This window comes from Apium graveolens, chromosome 8, assembly GCF_009905375.1.
Source record: "Apium graveolens cultivar Ventura chromosome 8, ASM990537v1, whole genome shotgun sequence".
NCBI lineage: Eukaryota > Viridiplantae > Streptophyta > Magnoliopsida > Apiales > Apiaceae > Apium > Apium graveolens.
Window position 1 is genome coordinate 76432401 of NC_133654.1, and position 14158 is coordinate 76446558.

Below are 14158 nucleotides of genomic sequence, written 5' to 3' on the forward strand. Positions count from 1 at the left end.
TCTTTTCCGAATACTACTTGAACCACCACCGTTCAAGGTATAAACAGTTTCGAAAGTTCATCACATAGATGAGACTACAAGATAAGACCTGAATAGATTCAATCCTTAAAATGTTGTTTAAAATAAAGGAAGTTACGAGATACTTCATTTGAGGGAAACATCATTATAACCGTTTGACCCTGTCAATGCCTCAGCAATCACCCATCCTTAGCTTTTCGATCAAATGCTCCGAGTAGTGTGGCAGAAATATCCAAACTGGATGATGAACTCATTACGGGAGTTTGCCGCGCCAGGAAGACCACTTACGATGATCAGTCGCAGTAGTACAACCCCACCATTTTCTACATGTAGAGGAGAACCTGTCGGATTTACTTGTCAACCGAACACTGGACTCCTAAGGAATGGACCGTCTTAGCGGAACTTCCAGGCCATTTGGGCCAATATAATAAGGCTGGGCCGGCGCCACTCGACCACTTACGCCACTCCTAGTTCAGATGAAATCCATGACTCTGAAACGTAAAGCTCGTCTCCCCTTTCCCCAAGTAGGAACTTGTTGATACAACTCCACCAAGAAGTCGCATCTAGTTGGAAAGAAAAACTCACCGATATTTCGCAGGCGATGCCTGTTAATGAATTAACTTATTCCAAGAATTTTACTTCCCGAGTGTTGGGTAAGTAATCAAAAACTCTTTAATCAAAACAGCAACCTTGTTGTGAATATAAGAATACATCACGGAGCCGGATCCCTCAGATTTTTGAGCGAGTATTTAAATCCCCTTCTAAAGGAAGATCTTAAATTTGAAAACGAGTTTTGGGATCCGCCCTAACTTCTAAAATCATTTTGAAGACTCGAAAACATTTTTAAGAATGTTTGGAGTAATGCTGATTTAATAAAATAAATCAGTCCTGATATATTAGAAATTATCTGAATATTATTATTTGAATAATATTCCCACAAGGATAATCCTTATAAAAATAATTGAAGTAGAAGTTTTAAAACTTATACTTGAAATGAATAATAAATAGCCAAAGATATACTTATACGAAAGTACGATCTTTATTTGAATAATCGAAAATAAGTTTGATTATCGAAACATTATTCTTTAATAAAATAAAGAATATTATTTAGTAAAATAAGTGGAGTCATAAGTCCTCAAATGAATATTCAAAATAATATTCATTAAATAAAATGAGTGGAGTCATAAGTCCTCGAATTAATATTCAAAATAATATTCATTAAATAAAATGAGCGGAGTCATAAGTCCTCGAATGAATATTCAAAGTAATATTCATTAAATAAAATAAAGTTATCGTATAAACCTTATTCGATTAATAGCTTTGAAAACTATTTATATATATATATATACATATACTATACTCGGGAACATCGACTGCCGGTTTAGAAAAATGTTCACCTTTCGGTCCCCTATCCTAAGGTTACACGCAACTACTGCTTATCTCTAGCATAGGTATTATGCAACTTATAAGCATTTGAATCAACAATTAGATATCAAGATTATGAAATATGCATGCATATAAATATCATATCACATGCTCCAATATATCGCAAGACTTTGCTAATAACAATTATGCATTTATCACAAAATAATGCATATACATATACATCACAACAACAGTATAACGGGTAGAAAACTTGCCTGCGTGCTCCGGGGGTAGACTTAAGCTTAGAGTGGGTCCGGTAACCTGTGAACAACAACATAAGCCGGAATTAAACCACGGTCGCTTAAGAAACTAGACTTTAACCAATTGAACCCTAACGTTTGTTTATGGTCATTTCTACGCTTAACAAATCACATAAGTCGTTCGAGTACCCTCGGCTCCACCATTTTTAATAAATTAACCGTTACGAATTTTAAGGCGACGCTTTCGCGAATACCCTACCAACTGCCTAGTCCACTTTACATAATTGTTTCAGACTCCAATTAGTCATTTAAGGACCTTAAACAAGGTTTCAAAGTAAGGCGAGGGGTAATGGTTCGTTCGCAAAATGCCGTTACTTAAAACGGTCGTTTCTCCTAAACCGTACATCGGATTCAAGCGAACCACATATCAAAACGAAGCTTGTAACATGAACTATCTAAACATGGAAATGGTCAGAATCTAGCAGTGAGTGCACGGGTCCTGAAGTTAAGAACAAAAACAGTCTAAGGAAAATTGGGCATTACGACGGCTATAACTTAGCAATTCCCAAATTTTTACCCAATCAATTCAATATTAAACCACCACCAATCAACACCATTCCACCATCATTCAACCACAAATCAACCATACAACCAAACTTCATCCAAATCCTATTAAATCAGTCCATTACTTCATGTTTTATCCATCGTATTCAATCACAACAAGAGCTACTAACTATACTTAAGGTTCATCAACCAACAACCAAGATTTATAATCCAAAATCATTATAATTCCAACCAAACTTTAAACATACAAGAATCATGCTCTCATGAACTATAACAAACAAAACAAAACCTAACACTCAAAGTAAAGTTAGGGTTTGGAGGGGTTATACCTTCCTTGGAGTGATTAGAGTAGCTAGGAAGCCTTAAGAAGCCTTGAGATAGCTTAGAAATGCTTGGATCTTAAAGGAAATCAAAGAAAATAAAGTTAGTAATCTTGAAAACACTATTCATCATCTTCTTCCTTGATTTATTAGAAGAGTTTCATGAAGAATTGGAGGCTTAAACTTCTAGGATAGCCATAACTAATCATAAGGAACCTTGGATAATTACCTTGTAATTTAACAAAGCTTGAATCTTGATTTTTGGAAATTTTCTCTTCTTTAGGATGAAGAAGCCGAGAGCACTTGTTCTTGGGAGGGTTTTTACTTTGCTAAATGAGTTTTGGTGGAAAATGGAAGTGAATGGGATATTTGGGTGATTAATTGGTTGAATAAAGTGAGTGGAGTGTGACTAAGCATGACATCACCTTGGTGACTTCATCAATTACCACTTGTCATCACTTGGTGGTGGAAGCATCTTTCATGCTAATCCTTGCTTAGTTGCTTGATTATCATCCTTAATCCTTGCATTAATCTCTCTTGCATTACCTGTCGTTTAATTGTTTTACGACTCGTTTATCGTTCTTTCTTACTAATCATTTGAGGGATCATATCCGGGATCTTATTATTTGGGTTCCCTAAACCTTTCTCAATATATTATATTCCTTTTATGATCCTCTCTTATAATCCTTGAATTAAAATCCTTTTAATCATGTTACCTTATACTCAATTCTTTCGGTATCTGGTGGATTTTCGGGAAAAATCAAAGTGTTCGAATTTGGATTCTGACGATCTTTACATATACTTATTTACTTTATGGAATACTAATATGATCTTAGAATTTCCATAACATTACTCCTATATATCGTGGTCTGATAATTTTCCTTAATCAACATCATCAGCAAAAGTTACTATTCATCAGGGTTTCAAAAATTCCAAAAATTGGGGTTATTATAGAAATAGGACTAGTAGTGTTGGTAAAAGTGTCGTCTTGAAGAGATTGGATAAGTTTGAGTAGAAGCGACAAGCTAAGTCCTAAAATTAGTGAACCATTCGAGGTATTGATAAATATAGACAAAGTTGTTCATGAGTTGATGTTACCATCATGACAGTATGTACATATAGTGTGTTTTTCCTGTCAAGGTTAGGGCAATAAGTGTCTGATTCGAACCAAGTAGTTGATCAGGAGCCAATAGGCTCTGGTCCAAGTTGTTTTGCATATAGTGATCGATCCAAATTCTTGATCGTTAAAGGCGAATCTTTGGAAATGAGTGTATATCTATTGTAAATACGTTTGAAATCCTTGAATAGAAGAGTCTACCTGGAAATTTGAGTCAGATATGCTTGACAAATATCCTCACTTAAATAGTTAGACCAGATTCTGAGGATCCTTTTAAGGGGGAAGGATATAACGACTCGTGTATTTTTGAATTATTTATTTATGTATTTATGGAAAGTATTAAATAAATAAAATATGTGTATCGGTTTTGACAGCTATATATTGTTTGACTATTGATGTGTGATTTGTAATATACTGGATTGTTCGTGTGATTAATTATGGGATCGTATTGGATTGTTTTCATTTTCAAAAGTAAATTTGGTGCAATTTATTTGCGTAAATACTTGGAGTGTCTCTAAAATTGTTTTTATGATTTTATAATTACATTAATTATTTTTAAGATTTTATAAAATTGAGAAATCAATATTTTATTATTTATTTATCTTTAAATGATTTTCTGAGTATGTTTAATGGTAAAATCCATATTTAATTCTAAAATTCTTCAAAAATTATGAAACTCATATTTATTCAAGTTTGGAATATTCTGAAAATTTTAAAATTATTTTGGAAATTTTCGGGATTAATTTCACCCGCGATTATTTGTTAAAAGCGGGTATAAAGTACGTTTTAGAAATTATTTTAAAATTACGAAATTTACGTTTTTATTAACTTCGGGATTTTTAGAAAAATTTAAGACTATTTTGATACTTTTCTGAATTTATTTTATGTGCGGCTTAGCTCGATAATTTGCGAAATAACGAATCAGAAAGAGGGTTGCATTTTATTAATACGTGTACATGTGTTAGGGCGGAAACACGCGCTAATATTCACGCAAGTATACGCGTTCGCAAGTAATATAGAATACTTTCTAATTTGTTCCCACAGAGACTCAGACTAATTATTGTTCAATTAAACTCACTCACCAATGTATGATTACTTCTCAATGTTAAGAAACTAACACTTAGAATTGTTAACTAAAATATTAACTACAATTAACTACTAAAATTAACCACTTAATTAACACTTCGAATTAACAAAATTAAAACACTCATGAGATCACAACTTCATTACTGCTTCCTTCAATAGTTATTGTTATTACCCTTAGCATGCAACGGTGATGATATTAATCGAATAACACGAAACTGATAAAAGCCAACTTTCATTGTACTAATACCATTCTTCCAAGTATCCACAATTAAGATAGAAGTTGAATATGCATCAATTATGTTGAGTCCCTATATGTCTACAGGAATTGACAACATAATGATTTAAGCACAAGTTATTCCTTTTGATTACACAGGGAGAATAAAACGGTTAGAGTTACCCACTAATCAAGCACATCATACATGAACCTATGCTAGCATGGCAAGTTCTAAATCTCAAGATCCACCATCGCTTCACAAGAGATTAACACCCTATCATATATGTTCGCGACGCACATAAGACGAATACGCACAACCAATACTAGATATCATACAATTATCACACACTAAGGTATTAAACAATTAACTACAGAATTCCATAGTAAATCCGTTACGACCCCATGATCACGATTAGCCCATGATAGCACTCATCGTCATCATGGGTTCATATGAAAACATGATAAACAAACACAAGAGAATAATAACTAAACTAATTATATTAAACCAGAGTACGTCACAAGAGTAAATAGGTTCAAAAGCAAGAAAACTAGCATCCAACGTTACAACGAAATAAAGAATCACAAGAAAATATGCTTCCTCTTCGTTGCGGGTTGCTAAAACGGTCTTTTACCTTATCTCCTTCGCTCCCTGCTTAATACCGCGATCCAACCTCGTGAAAACATCTCTAAATCTACTTATATAATAGTCCCATCAAACTCAAATTACATAGAAGTTGGAAGCCAAACAGAAGTAGAAGTCTAAAATAAATTATCAAATTTCCCGACCCTACGCGGCCGCTCAGCATAGCTGAGCGGGCGCTCAGCTTTCTGCGCGACCGTTCAGCTGCTGAGCGGGCGCTCAGGACCCTACTGGAAAATTCCTGAGTTTGCTCCGTTTCTTCGCTGTGATCTGCCCCTTTCTTTCCTCTCGTAATGCTGAACAAATGCCAAGGCTTATTCTTGATGATTACTCCTCTGAAATGCAACTATTACCCTGAAATGCACAAACACTAGAAAAACACATCAAATACACAAAATACTTGATTTCAAGACACCAATTTAAGCCATTTTAAGACGTTCTAAGTGGTATAAAATGCCACTTATCACACCCCCAAACTTAAATCGATGCTTGTCCTCAAGCGTCACAGACTCAAAAACAGATCAAAACATGCATGAATGCAATCTATATGAAATGCAGCGATCCCCCTTACTACGAACAAACCAACCAACTTACAACATCTCAACAAATGCAATTAGGCGACTAAAGATCAATCAAATCATGCAAACGAACATACAGTCAGAAACGTGGTGTGTGCAGATGCTTAACAGATATGCTTCAGAACTAAACCAATTATTATGACTTAACTATCATCAAGGCAATCACATTATTATACAAAGAATAAAAATTCTAGGCACAAAGTGATTTATAACACTACAAGAATTCTGGAGCTTATCACGGAATCATGCTTTTTATTCATAACAATAATGCTTATTTGACCGTGCAATGAGTGAGGTCCACAAAAGACTTATAGAATGATATCCATGTAGCGAGCGTTAGGTTAGCGGATCCCAGACTCTAAAAGTCTTAGGTCAATAGGCACAAAGTCCCCTAAGAACTTAATAACTCGAATACCAAATAGCCCACTCGTGATCAATTATGCAAAAACATATACTCTCTTTTTTTTCTTTTTTTTCCTTTTTTCACAATTTCTGAGCAAGTGCATTTCGCTCCATCTTGCTAAACCCTAGACTACTCGCAGAAACCTACGAGCCGGCTTCTAGCCAATTGATGCCTAGCCACAACTAGCAACAAATTCCATTTTTTACTCCATTTTTTTCTTTTTCATGCCTTTATCACTAAGAACCTATTATCAAATTCTAAGCATAATAAATAGATTAACCTCGAAAATAATCAGATCATAACAACAATCTAGTCCTTAAGCATTCTCTAAGACTTAGTGAAAATACAAGTGCTTCTAGCATGCATATCAACCTACACGACTCAATCATCACTTTAATGCCATCACTACACTCGTATCAACATCACAAATTAGTCGATAAATCATCGCAAAAGGGATCATGGCATATGCATGAGCTATATGATATGATAAACAAATAAAGCTGTATATAAAAAAAATATATGGCAAAAATTATGCAACTATATGAACTAAACTATCATGAATATGCAGCTATATGACACACACAAAATATTCCTTAACTACTACCCCCAAACTTAAAATCTTCACTGTCCCCAGTGAAGGTAATAGAAAGGAACACAGGGTATACCTACTCGGAGTCATCATCATCATCACCCTCAGTGGGTGGAGTATCAGGTGGCGGGTATGCAGAGTCCTCACCAAAAACTGGCCACTGGATGTAAGCTCCAAGGCCCCGAAAAGTAGTCCCTAACGCAAGGGTGAGTTCCTGAGCAAACCTGCTCTGCGTCTCGTACATGGCATCCATCCGCCGTGACAGCCTCCTATACTGGGCATCAGCCATCCCAGCACCCTCCTGAGCTCTCGAAGAACCAGCCTCATCACGCCTAGGCCTAGCCATAGTAGCACCTCGTACTGGATGCCCTCCTGGAAGACGATAACCCAGCCCATGCTCCTCGGGCTCACCACCGGTCCACTCCTGCATCCCATTCAGAGTCCCAGAATTAATCGGAGCGGCTGGCAACTGCAACTGCTCATGAGACGGCCAGTTCACTCCCACTGCTCGGCAAAGCTTCGTGACCGTGGATGCATAGGGGATGTTCATGTGCTTAGCTCCCCTCAAAAACTTCAGAATTCCTTGGTTGATAAACTCACCAAGGTCCACATAGTACTCCTCATTCAAAATTCCCCACAACAACTGTGCTCTCTCTACTGTGACCTCATGTGCATGCGAAGAAGGCAGAATATTAGCACAAATAAACGCATTCCATGCACGGGCATACCTGTTCATCGCGATCGCCGAAAAGTGACGATACTCATTAGTTCCAGTCTTGAAGGTCCAAACTGTGCCCGGCCTACAGAGAGTAGCACAAATCAAAACCAAGTCGAAATCCTTAGCAGTCTTCTCATTCCAGTTCTCCTCCTCGGGCTTCCTCTCTTGCTGCCCAATCACACGGCGAATCGCGGCTGGGTGATAATCAACCGTCAGCCCTCGGACCACAGAAAACCCATTCTTCTCGGCCTTCGTGTTCGCATAGAACTCGCGAACCACGCTCATCGATACTGCTTCAGGCGACTCACAGAAAGCTATCCACCCCTTCTCTGCAATCATAGGTAGCAACTCACCATCCCTCCCCGATGGTAAAAACCCCCTCTCCTTCAGAATCGGCTTCCCCAAAAGCCTAGTGTACTCCTCATCCGCAGCTCTATCATTCAATCGAGGCCTCGCAGCAGTACCCCTCGATGAATCAGCAGTAGGGACTGTGCTGCTGCTATCAATAGTCCTTGCTCTCTTGGGTGCCATTGAATCTGAATAAAAGTGCTTGAGAATAGTGTTTTTGTGTTTGGGAGAGAGTTTGAGTGTAGAAAGTGTGTGGGAGATGTATGGGATAGGTGTATGTATATATAGGGTATGTATTAGGTTAAAATTAGATTAGGAGTGGGTTTGAGGAATAAAATCATGGGGTAATGGGAAAAGAAATCGTGGGTAATGGGGCTGTAATTTATTTTTTTGATTTTCTGATTTTTTTGGATTTTTTATGAACTTAAAAAAAATTCTCACAGTCGACCCCTGAGCGGTCGCTCAGCAAAGCTGAGCGGGCGCTCAACAGAGCTGAGCGGGTGCTCAGGGGGTCTATGGAAAAAAAAATTTGGAGCCCGGTTTTTCTGATTTTTTTATGGTTTTGGATAGGTTATTAACTTCTAAGGGTTCCAGTAACAACAATTCATGGGTTGCCTCCCACGCAGCGCTTCTTTTTCGTCATTAGCTTGACTTTGCGTACCTTCCTCAAGTTGACAATAAAATGGCACTAACCACTTCTCGGTTTGCCGTGTCCCCATAGTAGTGCTTCAAACGCTGACCATTAACCTTGAATGCCTGGTCCGGATCATTCTCAAAAATCTCCACCGCTCCATGTGGAAACACAATTTTGACAATAAAAGGTCCAGACCACCTTGATTTCAACTTCCCAGGAAAAAGTCGGAGACGAGAGTTGAATAAGAGAACTTGTTGCCCCGACACGAATAACTTAGGATGTAGCTTTCTATCGTGCCACCTCTTCACCTTTTCCTTGTACATTCTGTTATTCTCGTACGCTTGAAGTCGAAATTCATCAACTTCATTAAGCTGAAGCATTCTCTTCTTACCAGCTGCATCTAAATCCAGGTTCAACTTTTTCAACGCCCAATAGGCCTCATGCTCAAGCTCCGCAAGTAAATGACATCCCTTACCATACACCAGTTGAAACGGGGACATACCAAGTGGAGTTTTGTATGCTGTTCTGTAAGCCCAAACAGCTTCATCGAGCTTTAAAGACCAATCCTTCCTTGACGGAAAAACAACCTTCTCTAGAATGCGCTTGATCTCTCTGTTAGACACTTCCGCTTGACCATTTGTTTGCGGATGATAGGCAGTAGCAACTCGATGATTCACATTATAACGCTGCATCATAGAAGTGAACTTACGGTTGCAAAAATGCGACCCTTTATCACTTATGATTACCCGAGGCAGTCCAAACCTTGTGAAAATCTGCTTATGAAGAAAATTCAACACTGTCTTTGCATCATTTGTCGGTAGAGCTTTGACTTCTACCCATTTTGAGACATAATCGACTGCCAGCAAGATGTACTAATTATTGCAGGACGAGATAAAAGGCCCCATGAAATCGATTCCCCAAACATCAAAGACCTCGACTTCAAGCATCACATTTAACGGCATCGCATCCTTTCTCGTCAAATTTCCCACTCTTTGGCAACGATCGCACCTTAAAACAAACTGATGAACATCCTTAAACAAAGTAGGCCAGAAAAAACCTGCTTGCAGAATACGAGCTGTCGTCTTCTCACCATCATAATGCCCACCATAAACTGTGGAGTGGCAGTCTCGTAATATCCCCTCCGTCTCACAGAACGGGATACATCTCCTGATGATCTGGTCAGATCCCTGTCTAAACAAATATGGTTCATCCCACATATACCACTTCACATCATGCAGAAACTTCTTCTTTTGAGCTGAGGTCAAATTAGGAGGCATTATATTGCTGACAGGATAGTTTACAATATCTGCAAACCATGGCTCTTCCTCCTGAACTGCGAACAACTGCTCATCCGGAAAAGATTCGTTGATCAATGTCTTATCCTGTGAAGTAGACTCTGGATTCTCCAATCTAGAGAGATGGTCGGCTACTTGATTCTCAGTACCTTTTCGATCCTTGATCTCTAACTCAAATTCCTGAAGTAAGAGCACCCAACGAATGAGTCTCAGCTTCGAATCCTTCTTGGAAACCAAATAGCGAATGGCCGCATGATCAGTGAATAATGTCACTTTTGTTCCAAGCAGATAAGATCGAAATTTCTCGAAACCAAAGACTATAGCCAAGAGCTCCTTCTCAGTAGTGGTGTAGTTCATTTGGGCCCCATTTAAGGTCTTACTAGCATAGTAGACCACATGAAAGAGATTATTCTTGCGCTACTCAAGAACTGCACCTACCACATAATCATTTGCATCACACATCATCTCAAAAGGCTCTGTCCAATCCGGTGCTGTAATAACTGGTGCAGTGATTAAACTCTTCTTGAGAGTCTCGAATGCCGTCAAACATTCATCATCAAATTTTAAAGGCACATCTTTCTCAAGCAAGTTGCACAATGGCTTAGATATCTTTGAAAAGTCCTTGATGAATCGCCGATAAAAACCCGTATGACCAAGAAAACTACGGATTCCTTTCACAGAAATAGGTGGTGGAAGATTTTCAATGACTCCCACCTTGGCTTTATCCACCTCAAGACCCTTGCTAGAGACCTTATGCCCAAGAATAATGCCTTCACGCACCATAAAATGACATTTCTCCCAATTGAGCACCAAATTAGTTTCCACACACCTTTTGAGCACGGCACGAAGATTATTCAAACATTCATCATACGAATGTCCAAAGACGTAGAAGTCGTCCATGAACACCTCAATATTATTCCCAATCATGTCAGAGAATATAGCCATCATACATCTCTGAAAAGTGGCCAGTGCGCCACATAACCCAAACGAAACTCTACGAAAAGCAAACATGCCAAATGGACAAGTGAAGGTAGTCTTTTCCTGATCCTCTGGTGCAATACAAATCTGATTATACCCTGAGTAGCCATCCAGAAGACAATAATACTCATGACCAGCCAACCTGTCAAGCATCTGATCAATAAATGGAAGAGGGAAGTTATCCTTCCTCGTGGCTTTGTTCAGCTTTCGGCAATCCATGCATACTCTCCATCCTGTAACTGTTCGAGTGGGGATGAGCTCATTCTTCTCATTTGCTACCACAGTGATACCTCCTTTCTTAGGCACATATTGTACGGGGCTCACCCAAGAACTGTCAGAAATAGGATAAATGATGCCTGCATCCAGCTATTTCAGAATTTCTTTCTTCACCACCTCCTTCATGATAGAATTAAGTCTGCGTTGTTGCTCAACAGTTGGCTTACTACCCTCCTCTAGCAGAATCTTATGCATACAATATGAAGGGCTAATCCCTTTGATGTCTACTATGGTCCATCAAATAGCTGATTTGAATTCTCTCAAAATCCTTAAGAGCTTCTCCTCCTCACTCAAGTGTTCACGTAATGGCTTGAGCTCCAAGGTAGGTGCTTCCTCAATTGATGGTTTGAGCTTCCCTTCAGCATTCTTGAGGTCAAAAGTACCAAGAGATTCAAACGGCATGTCCAGCTTTTGCCTCCAGGGAGAAGCATTCAGATATTGTAATTGCTCGTTGCCATCTTCATCATCACTGTCAAAATCTCCCACTAAAGCCTTTTCTAATGCATCAGACATTAGCATATGATTGAGTTCCAAAGTAACCGCAGAATCAATCACATCCACTTTTAAGCACTCCTCATCTTCTTTAGGGAATTTCATTGCTTTGAATACATTGAAGGTCACATCCTGATCCTGTACCCGCATAGTAAGTTCACCTTTCTGCACATCTATCAAGATACGACCAGTAGCCAAGAAAGGTCTTCCCAAGATTATGGGAATCTTCTTATCTTCCTCGAAATCTAGAATAACAAAGTCTGAAGGAAAGAAGAGCTTATCCACCTTGACTAGCACATCCTCCACTATGCCCCTGGGGTAAGTAATAGAACGATAAGTCAATTGTAGAGACATGTAGGTGGGTTTTGGATCGGGCAAATCCAACTTTTTAAAGATCGACAACGGCATCAGATTGATGTTTGCTCCCAAATCACATAGGCACTTGTCAAATGACAACTTGCCAATGGTGCAAGGAATGGTGAAGCTACCTGGATCTTTAAGCTTTGGAGGTAACTTTTGCTGCAGAACAGCGTTGCATTCTTCCGTTAGAGCAACGGTCTCAAGGTCATCCAGTTTCTCCTTCCTTGAAAGAATACTCTTCATAAACTTCGCATAACTAGACTTTTTCTCCAGAGACTCAGCGAAAGGTATATGGATGTGAAGTTTCTTGAACACCTCCAGAAACTTACCGAACTACTTATCCAGCTTTTGTTGTTGCAATCTCTTAGGGAAAGGTGGTGGAGGATAGAGCTGTTTTTCCCCTGTATTACCCTCAGGCAGAGTGTGTTCAACAGTAGTCTTCCTTGGTTCCGCCGCTTTCTCCTTTTGCTTAGCTTCTTCATCTCTAACTTCAGCTTCTCCTTCTTTTACCTTTTCAGCATCAGCAACTTTCCCAGACCTTAAGGTAATAGCCTTGACTTTCTCTTTAGCTTCCTTCCTGCCTGGCACTTCTATGTCACTGGGAAGTGTTCCAGGTTGACGATTGAGCACTGCATTGGCTATTTGACCGATTTGATTTTCCAAGGTCTTGATAGAAACCGCCTGACTCTTGCATAACAGCTTAAGTTCCTCAAAATCAGCACTAGTAGGTGCAGCTGCACTTCCCTGTTGAGGATATGATTGCCTTTAAGCATACTGCTGTGGTTGCTGGAATCCAGGTGGATTGAACTGTTTACTCACACCTTCCTGATATGGTGGCTGAATAGCATTCTGATTATTACCCCAGCTGAAAGTTGGATGATTTTTGTTGTTAGGATGATAAGTACCTGGCACAGGCTGCTGTTGTCGCTGATAATTATTCACATACTGAACATATTCGTTGATGAGAGAACACTGATCTGTAGCATGAGAACCTGCACAAAGCTCACAGACCATAGCTATTTGATTAACTCCATATGTAGCTAGAGAATCGACCTTCATAGACAGCGCTTGGAGCTGCGCTGTAATAGCGTGGCTGCATCGACTTCCAGAATACTTGTTACCTTCCCAGAAATCATCCTCTGAGTTGGGTTTTGATGCTCATTTGCAGCCATAGTCTCAATAAGATTATAAGCCTCAATATAGCTTTTGGAGTACAAGGCGCCTCTAGCTGCTGCATCGAGCATGGGCCGAGATTGGGCCCCCAAACCATTATAGAAACCAGTGATCACCATCCAATCGGGCATTCCATGATGTGGACACTTCCTCAACATTTCCTTGTAGCGTTCCCAAGCTTCGTACATAGATTCTGTAGGTTGCTGCGCAAACTGAGTAAGAGCACTCCTCATAGCAGCAGTCTTTGCCATTGGATAAACTTCACCAGAAACTTTTGTGCAAGATCTTGCCAAGTAGTGATGGACCCAGCTGGTTCAGAATGTAACCAGTCCTTAGCTTTGTCCCTCAGTGAGAATGGGAAAAGCCTCAGCTTGATAGCCTCATCAGTCACGCCATTATACTTGAAAGTACTGTAGATCTTGACAAAATTCCTTATGTGCATGTTGGGGTCTTCAGTCGCAGCTCCTCCAAAAGAAACAGAATTCTGCACCATCTGAATAGTGCCCGGCTTGATTTCAAAGGTGTTAGCTTGAATAGCCAGATGAAGAATGCTTGACTGAATGTCATCAATTTTAGGCTGAGAAAAGTCCATAAGAGCTGGATTGGCCTGAACAATACGATCACCCATGATTACTGGTTCTTTCTGCTCACTTCCTGAAACCGAATCTTCAAAATCTATCTTCTCCGGAATATCAAGAACTTCGTCTGTCTCCTCAGCTGTATCTAAAGT

The 14158-nt window shown here is 39.2% G+C and overlaps 1 non-coding gene across 1 annotated transcript; it reads left to right on the plus strand.

Moving 5' to 3' along the window:
- The first annotated feature begins 13557 nt into the window (after positions 1-13557).
- On the plus strand, positions 13558-13664 carry LOC141681681 (small nucleolar RNA R71). Its single transcript, XR_012559108.1, has one exon. It is a non-coding gene; the product is annotated as a small nucleolar RNA R71 (small nucleolar RNA).
- The last annotated feature ends 494 nt before the right edge of the window (positions 13665-14158 follow it).